Source organism: Gossypium hirsutum, chromosome D08, assembly GCF_007990345.1.
Source record: "Gossypium hirsutum isolate 1008001.06 chromosome D08, Gossypium_hirsutum_v2.1, whole genome shotgun sequence".
NCBI classification, from domain to species: Eukaryota; Viridiplantae; Streptophyta; class Magnoliopsida; order Malvales; family Malvaceae; genus Gossypium; species Gossypium hirsutum.
The window spans coordinates 60,241,462-60,250,769 of record NC_053444.1 but is presented as its reverse complement, the minus strand read 5'-3'; the positions used below and the strand labels follow the sequence as shown (position 1 = coordinate 60,250,769).

At 34.6% G+C, this 9,308-nt stretch overlaps 1 pseudogene; it reads left to right on the top strand.

Moving 5' to 3' along the window:
* The first annotated feature begins 4,006 nt into the window (after window positions 1-4,006).
* On the top strand, window positions 4,007-5,194 carry LOC107930008 (uncharacterized; annotated as a pseudogene).
* The last annotated feature ends 4,114 nt before the right edge of the window (window positions 5,195-9,308 follow it).

The window sequence follows — 9,308 nt, the reverse complement described above, 5'->3', positions numbered from 1 at the left end:
CGTTATGGCTAATTATTACCATGTTATTACTCATGCAGTTTATATGGATGCCATACAGTAGGCCGAAAATTACAGACGTGGTACCCTCGTCTGCATACGTTCATTCCCACATATGGTGCACTAACGCACCAATTATAAATATTAATGTAGTCGAGTGGTATCACGGAGATCGGGTGCTCTGACAGTTTGGCTGCATCCAACATATCCCGAATCCCCCATGCGAGGTGGGGGAGGTTCACGGCATGAGTAAGAGAGGAAAACCGCATTTGGATTGAGGCATTAAGAACCGAAATTTGTGGCGCTGTGGAACGATCGAATGCGTCGAAGACCTCAGATATTTATGGCTTCCGAATCGTAACTAGAGGTGTTCATGGGCCAGGCCAGGCCGGGTTCGGACTGGGTCCACAAAAAAATTTCAACCCACTTATCGGGCCCGGGCCCGGCCCGGCCCGAAATATGGGCCTGAGATTTTGCCCAGGCCCGGCCAGGTGAAAAAATATAGGGCCTGAGCCCGGCCCGGCCTGGCCCGTTTTAAATTAAAATTAAAATTATTTTTTGGTCGATGAATAATTCTGATATGATATGAAATCTGGGTTTTGTTTTTGAATTAATTAGGTTTGGCTTCTAAAATTTAGAATCTTTTATAGTTCTTAGATTCTAGAAAATGGAATACAGATGAGAAATTTATTGAAGGCTATTCCTTTTTGGGTAAAAGAGTTCAACAAAAAAGAACACAATGTTAAATTATTGGTTTAGAAATATATTTTCTGCATTTTCAATAGGTAATTTATTTGATTGTTTATATGAAGAAAACCAGAATGTTTCATTATCTTACTCGTAACTATTGCTCATCCTATGTTTTAGGTTGCAGCAATGTTTCTTTGTACTCTGTTTATATCTCTATATGTTGAGTTGGACTGTAAATTCTGCATCTTTGGATCTTCCTATTTGTACTTTCATGTAATTAGTTGCACCCAATTGACATTTGAGCATTTTGGTGCTTTTCGAAAGCCCACTAATCGTTTAAGCAATGAAATAATTGTAATGCGTTTTCTCACATGATTGAAACTACAGTTTCCTTAAGTTTTGTCTTCCATGTTTGGCATATAGATGGAACTTCTGAAAGAAAAAGAGCAGTTGGAACCAAATTCTTAATGCCTTTTCTTTTTTTATTTTAAAATAATATATATTTAATATATTTTACAAATATATTAAAAATAAAAAACTATTATATTTTAAAAATAAAAATATATATATTTAATATATTTTCGGGCTGGGCTGGGCCAGGACCGGGCCAAAAAATTTTTTCCCGAGGCCCGACCCGTTTTCTAAATAGGCCTAAATTTTTGCCCAAGCCCATATTTCGGGCCTATATTTTTACCCGAACCCTCCCATATTTCGGGCGGGCCGTTGGACAGGCCGGGCCACCCGGCCCATGGACAGGTCTAATCGCAACCATCATTAGAGTATATACAATGGTACTATCATTGAGGGAAGCCATATATACTTGGAGGCCAGTCGACTGTAGTCCCCCCGTACGTGCAGCAACCTGGGGGATCAGACGCAGCGGCCCCGATGGATCCGGATCCTGTGGCATATTATTCTCCGGATCCAGAGCCCGTGAAGGAGCCCCAGCCAGATCCCGAACAATCACAGTCACATGTGGATTCACATAGCTATCGTCCGGATTTGGCGGGCAGTGACTGTTTTTCGAGCTTCTCAAGAGGCGAATACGCCTACGAGTTTGAACTCTTTGGATCCTACTCGCCGCAGTACGGCATGCTCGACCCGTCCGACCCGTATCCGCAGCATCATGGGACTCCTTTCAGTTCAAGTTCGTCGATGCCGAACGAGCCACGAGATTTTTCCTCTATGTTTGCCACAGCTTCACCTACGTCGTATGATGATGTTGGTCGTCGCCCAGAATGTGATCGTCAACCTCCGAATAGGTATACCCCTAAGACCACACCATCGAACCATCAATTTTAGGGGTTTAATGCACTTTTTGTACATTACGAAGTTTGTATTCTTTTTGTATAAATTTAATATTTCTAATTTAATCTTTGTTTACTTCTGAACTTTTTTTGTATAAATTTAATTATTCTATTTTTACATTATATTAAAGCTGAATCCAATTATAAATGCCTCCATTTTCGATATAATTTTAATAATTTCAAATGCACACATGGTATTTTATAACTTAATTTGGATACAATTTAAGCATAAGCATAAGCTGAATAATAAAACTTATTTCAAATGAATTATACTTTTTATAACACTATACATAAAAATTTTACATCATTAGGTCAATTCCGACCCGATCTGAACGACTGTCCAACACGAAAGTTCCGATGAGGGCATTTATTCCGACTATGACCACTTAACCGACATATTTCACAACGTTTACGTCGAATTTCTCCCTAATGTCCATTTCATTACGGATTCTGCTTGATTGCGGACGACCTCTTGGATTCCTCCATAGCCCTCTGTCTGGGATAAGCTCGAAAGTCTTCGGAGGCACCTCCCACGTAGATAGGTCAGGCAGGACGGGAAACTCATTTTTCCAGACACACAATGTGTGCTCGATCGTGTACACATCATCGACATATTGTTCGACATTAACTTTCACTTTAGCACACGCTGCCACGACATGTGCACATGGATAATGAAACGTTTCGAACCTCCTGCACTCGCACCGTCTGTTCCGGAGATCAACTCCATAGGACCTAGTTGGTATACCAGGTCGACGACTGATTGTTTCAGTAACTCGAAATGTGTCTAGTCATCGTGAATATATTTCTACACTCATTGACCTCGCCAACCGACGGTTTGCAACCATTGCATCCCTGACATTTCGACAAACACGTGTCCCGCCTCCATCTGCTCGACTTGTTGCTGACCCATTCTTGGCATTAAGGTAGCCAGCCTGTAGAATATAGCAGAAAAGACAGATGCAATCGGAAGATGACGTGTTTTCAACAAGACAACGTTGATCTCCTCGACTAAGTTTGTGGTCATTTGGCCATAACGAAAGCCCTCGTCAAAACTTTGAGCCCATTGCCACGGTTCCATTGTGCCCAACCATTGTCGGAAAGATGTGTTTGTCTGCCCCTCCATGTCACTCTCAAGTCGGATCATTCTTTGGCGGAAAATATGTGGCTCTAACTCGTACGCTGCATACGTATTAAGAAAAAATAAGTTCTACTAACTCGATAACATAAAACATTACAACTTCTATTGAAAATATAAGGTTATCATTTACCTATTTCCACGACTTGTCTCTTCCAGTCTGCATTCTTATAATCTTTGTGGAAGTTAGCCGCAATGTGCCGGATGTAGTAAACGGACCTCCATGGCACACCGGAACGCCTAATTGCTGCAATTAAACCTTTCCCTCTATCAGAGATGATGCAAATGTTATCGTTGCTAATAACATACCTCCGCAGGTTAGTGAGGAAGAATTTCCAAGACTCCAAGTTCTCTTTATCTACGATGGCAAATGCTATCGGGAGCACATTTCTATTGCCGTCTTGAGCAACCGCAAGAAGTAGGATCTGTGTATATTTTCCATATAGCCATGTCCCATCCACCTACACAAATGGCTTGCAGTGTGGAAATGCCCACACACATGGATTAAACATCCAGAACATCTGATGGAAAATCCTTTTTGTCGGCTGTAACTGGTCGTCCTGGCCGTAATAAGGCCCTGTCTACAACTCAATCATAGTCCCCAGTACGTACTCTCGCATAGTAGCTATCCATCCTTGTAGCTCGTTATACGACGAATCGTAATCCCCATCATCGCCTATCAATCTCCTGTCACATCACGCAGGCTTTTTTTTTTCTTTCTGTTTTTTTGTTTTTTGTTTTTTTTTAATATTTTTATAAATAAAAAAATATATAATATTTTGGTTATTTTTTATTTTTTTTTGTAATATTTAGGTAAAAATCCCTTATTTTTCCACTTCAATCGTGGGCCACAGGATCCAGATATTCGTATCTATGGATGAGCCTGGCTCAAGAGAATGGGTGGCATGTGTTGCTTGATGCATCTGCATTAGGAGCAAAAGACTTGGAGACCTTAGGGCTTTCTCTTTTCAATCCTGACTTCCTTATTTGTTCCTTTTTCAAGGTTTTTGGAGAAAATCCATCAGGGTTTTATTGGCTTTTTATCAGAAAATCGAGTGCTTCGACTTTGAAGGACCTAGCCACTGGTACAAATATTGTAGGAATAATGAATCTTGTCCCAGCATCACCACCTATTTCTAACATTGAAACCAAACTAAAGGTGGACAATGTTCTTGTTCAACAAATGGACGATAAATCTGGAACAGAAAAAAAAACTAAGACTGTTTCTTTTTCTGAAATCGAAGAGGTAATAAATACATCCTTTGAACCAGGAACTACAGAAACCAACAATACCCCTAAAAGAAGAAATCCAAGAACCGAATGTAGAAGCTTGGATCATGCAGATTCATTAGGTCTGAATCCAATCAGTAATAGGACAAGGAACCTGATCAATTGGTTGGTGAATGCATTGATGAGCCTTAAACATCCAAATTTAGAAAATGGAAATCCGGCAGTCCAAAGCTATGGACCCAAAATAATGTTTGACAGAAGGCCCGCCGTAGCATTCAGTGTGTTCGACTGGGAAGGACAAAATTGATCCTGTAATAGTCCAAAAGCTGGCTGATAGAAACAAAATTTCTTTAAGCATTGGGTTTTTGCAACACATTTGGTTCCCAGATAAAAATGAAGAGAAGGTATTGGAGACAAGAACAAGTGAAGCTCAAGCAAGCAAAAAGAGAGATACATTTCATCTGTAAAATCTGTTGTTACAGCTGCACTTAGTTTCTTGACGAATTTTGAAGACACTTGTAGGCTATGGCCATTTGTTTCCAGGTTCCTTGGTGCTGATTTTCTAGAGAAAGAGAAATGGAGATACAAAGCTCTCAATCAAAAAACAATTGAAGTTTACGTCTAACATTGATTATTCTTTCACTCTTACATTCTATATATATATATATATGTTAGTGCAAAAGATACTGAATGATACAATATTACATAGCTGCAACACTTTTAAGTAATAGAAACATCTTTGGTGTTCTTGTTCGAAGTATTTTTTGTATTGCAATATTCTAGTGAAACCATTATACAAGCAGGCATTTTCAACGTATAACATCACTTCTTGTCTACTATAAGTATACCTATCTATATAACATACTGGTTAAACCTTGTGGTCAATGTCGAGCAAGGAAAAAAGGAAATCAATACTGTTTTTAAGTGCTGAGAATAACATAAATGATCTATACAAAACTGGGAAGGATTTATCTGAACTAGACTTTAATGAGATGGTAATTAGTGGCCTAGAGATGGATTTCAATTTTGTATGCTATTTAACGACAAATTTAACCACTAACGTTTACATATTTTATCAAAATGGTCCTGATTGTATTTATGTGTCTTTTTTTGTCATCAACTTTTATTTTTTTTCAAATTGTTTTTCTAATAGATTTAATGAAAGTAAAATTAAAAAAATTAATGGGGATGATGTGAAATTTCATATGTGGTGAGATGTAATTTATTATTTAAATAACCCTATAAAATAATTACATGTGAAAAATAATAAAATAAATAAATAATACATGAAATTAAAAAAAACTCTTAATTTAAAGAAAATAAACACAATTATTTAAAAAAATTTAAGTCAAAAGAAAAACCTCGTAGCAAAAAACGTATGAAAGATTGAAACCTTTTGGAAAAAAATTTGAAACCTTGAATTTATTCATTAAACCTATTAGAAAAGAATTTTTTTTTAAAAAAAATCAAAAGTTGATGACAAAAAAAAGGCTCAATAATATAATTAAGAAAATTTTGACAAAATATATAAACGTTAGTGGCCAAATTTATCATTAAACCTTTAATTTAAAGGCCCAACCATAAGTTAAGTATAAGGCTTACTGTAAGGGTTTGGCTTGTATAGGACTTGAATTTTAGAAATTTTGAGAAAATAAATATTCATAATTTCTTATAAAAAAAAACTTAATTTGATATAAAATTGAACCAAATAAAACGATGAAATGAAATCTAAAACTTCAAAATTTCAAGATTTCGTAAGATGTAATTTAATTAATTGGTGATTAATTATACTAAAAACGTATATTTCGATTATCATTTTTACGAAGTTAAAAGTACATCAACTATAACATTTTATTGTCACTATCACTTGTAAATTTTTCTTTTTGGTAGAAAAGCATATTTCTAAGCTACTAATGGGAGTATCTTAACTCTTACATTCTTCTTTATTTTGGTAGGAATGGGAACCAACTCCTCGAACTATGCATAGGTATAACACCTAAAGCATCCATCAGCAATAGTCTCTCCATTACTTTCAATGATCTACGATATTTGGTTCCATTACATCCAAGGCATGTGATCAATTTGTTAGACACAGAATTTGAGAAGAGCATGGTGAGTCAGTTAACTTATTTTTTTGGTTTTAAAATTAAATAACTTAACAATAGGACTTTTATGAATCAAGAGAGATATATTCAATGGTTAGTGAAGAAGTTTAAGCCGAATACATCCAAAATTCCGAGTACTCTTATGAGTTTGAATGAAAAACTTACTAAAGATGAATAAGGTTGAGCAACAGATGTAACCATTTATTGAAGTATAATTGTCAATATTTTATATCTCACAACTAGTAGACTAGACCTTTACCATAATGTTGGCATATATGTAAGATATCAAGCTTCTCTAAAGAATCACACTTGAAAACGATTAAAGATGTAATTAGATGTGTTACTAGTACTTTAAATTTGAGTATTTTGGTTTACTAAAGATATTAATCTAAACCTTGTAGATTATTTTGATGGTGATTGGACAAGGAACTTAGATAATAGAATAAAACACTTTTGGAGCATGTTTTTATTTTGGGTACAATTTAGTCTTATGGTAACTAAAAGATGTTGTACTCCGTTGATTTGGATAAAGCAAATGTTTGTAGATTATGATGTACCTGCAACTTATAATATAGTGCATTGTGATAACACTAGTGTCATAAATATTTTAAAGAATTTAATTTTACATTCGAAAATAAAACACTTATTAACATTCAGCATCATTTTATCAGAGACATGTTTGAGAGTCTTCGATTTGGCATAAGACATTTTAAAATTTAATCTTCCCTTTCTGATAAAAGATATTACCATTGGTTTATTTTCTTTTATTTTTAACCATCAATAAAAAGTTATTTGTTACTGAGAATTTTAAGTCAAATCAAATTGTTCATTTTTTTTGTATTTTTTATGTTCGTTTTAGGGTTTATGTTCAACGTTGTGATTGCCTCTTTTAATAATGTTGACTCTAAAATTCAAACATGCATCTTTTTATAAGAATTTAATGTGTCTTATCATTACATGTTATTCAAATAGCCTTTTAACTTTTAACTGAAGTGGAGGATGTTTAGACTCTACCGGCCTTGTGCCTTCTTTAAGCTGTTTTTATTGCGATGTGGCATGTTCTATTTTTTTGGTATGACAAAATTGAATGCATAGGAAGAAGTTCCAACCTTCTAACTTGAAGTCATCTCAATTCTCAAGTGAGCTACATCTCGCTCGAGCCCTAACCCTTTCAAGCCCTTTTGCCTTTGTGCTCACTAGAGCTACTGGCCTCGTGCCAGCTATCATCTAACCTCTGTTTGCTACAGTCTTCCTTGTGCCGGCTATCTTTCGGTGTTCCGAGACTTATCCAGGCCCATCCGTTTCCCTTGTGCCAATCTCTATACGACGGTAAGCGACTGACCTTTGATGTTCCTTCTTTTTTTGTTTCCTTTTCCTTTTGCATATGAAGCCACTGTTTTGATTGTGCGACAACTGCGACTCTTCAAAGATCTTCACCAATTATAAATTCGGATGGTCTATGGTGTCATTACACTTGGTTTTTCTTTGGTGGCTGATAAGGTTGATTATCGAAGGCTCTTTTCGACCTTGGCTCCCGCACCGTTTGGCTTCTGACAAGTGTTACGGGGACTCCGACCTCCTTTTTTGGGGCTTCGTGTTGACATGTACTTTGATGCTTGCTGTTAAGGCCAGTGCAACGTTCTCCATCCCTTCTCCATTCCCGGCTAAAGCAACTTATGTTTGTAACTAAGGTTTCTGTGAGTTAATGTTGTGGACTTTCCCTTTAGACTTGAATTTTATAATTTTATAATTTTATACCTTTTTAGGTATGAAATTTTGATTTGATTAAGTTTTTATAAATTATTAATCTAATTATAGATATAAAATTATTTTATATTTATATATTACATACACATTTAATTATATTAATCAAATATAAAAATAAACTGATATAATTATTTTTTAAAATATTTATGATTAAATTAAAATTAAAATTAAATGTTTATTTACCGTTGAGAATTATATATAGATGTTTCGGCTCTTCGTATACAAAATAAATCTCATATAAAAGTAATTGCGGCTGCTATTTGCTTAATTTTCTAAAGTATCCCATAATTATTCAAAGAACAAACACATTAAAAGAATTCAATAAACCAATCCATAATTCAAGTTTAATATATTATAATGATTCAACAAAGTAGGAGAAACTTTCTCGTGGAAAGTAACAAATAATTTTCTTAAAAGATAATCATTACATTCTTTTTCTTAAAATTTTATTTTATATTTTTTTATCAAAATGTTATTCATGTTTCTTTTATCATTAAAAAAATTAATTTTTTTTAGAATTTATGATTATTTTTCTTAACAATATTATTTTTAGAGTTCAAATGAGTGCAGCTGGTAAATTTATTTTAAATTAATATTATATATAATTACATATAAACATTTTTTCAAACTCAAGTAGTGACTATTTATCTTTATAAGAAATAATTTATATTAATTAAATAATAATTCAAAGTAACAATAGCACAATCTCTAAATCGTTTGAATGATAAGCACATTTTTGTCAATCAATTGCAAATGGTAACAAATTTTTTATTATATTTAATGTAATTTAATTTAAATATTTTCTTATTATATTGGAATTTAATATTTTTTATTTTTATATATATAAGTGGAAGATCGAATTTTTGAGACGTATATTCGTAATCTACTTGCTTCTCTATCACCTTTAATCGAACCCTACTTGTAAGCGAGTTGGTGGAAAGGTGGAGACTCGAGACACACACATTTCATCTTCCATGTGGCGAATGTACTATCACTCTAAAGAACATGCAGTTACAACTCGGATTACCCGTGGATGGACGGGTAGTGACTAGATCAGTTCAGGCAACCGATTTGAGA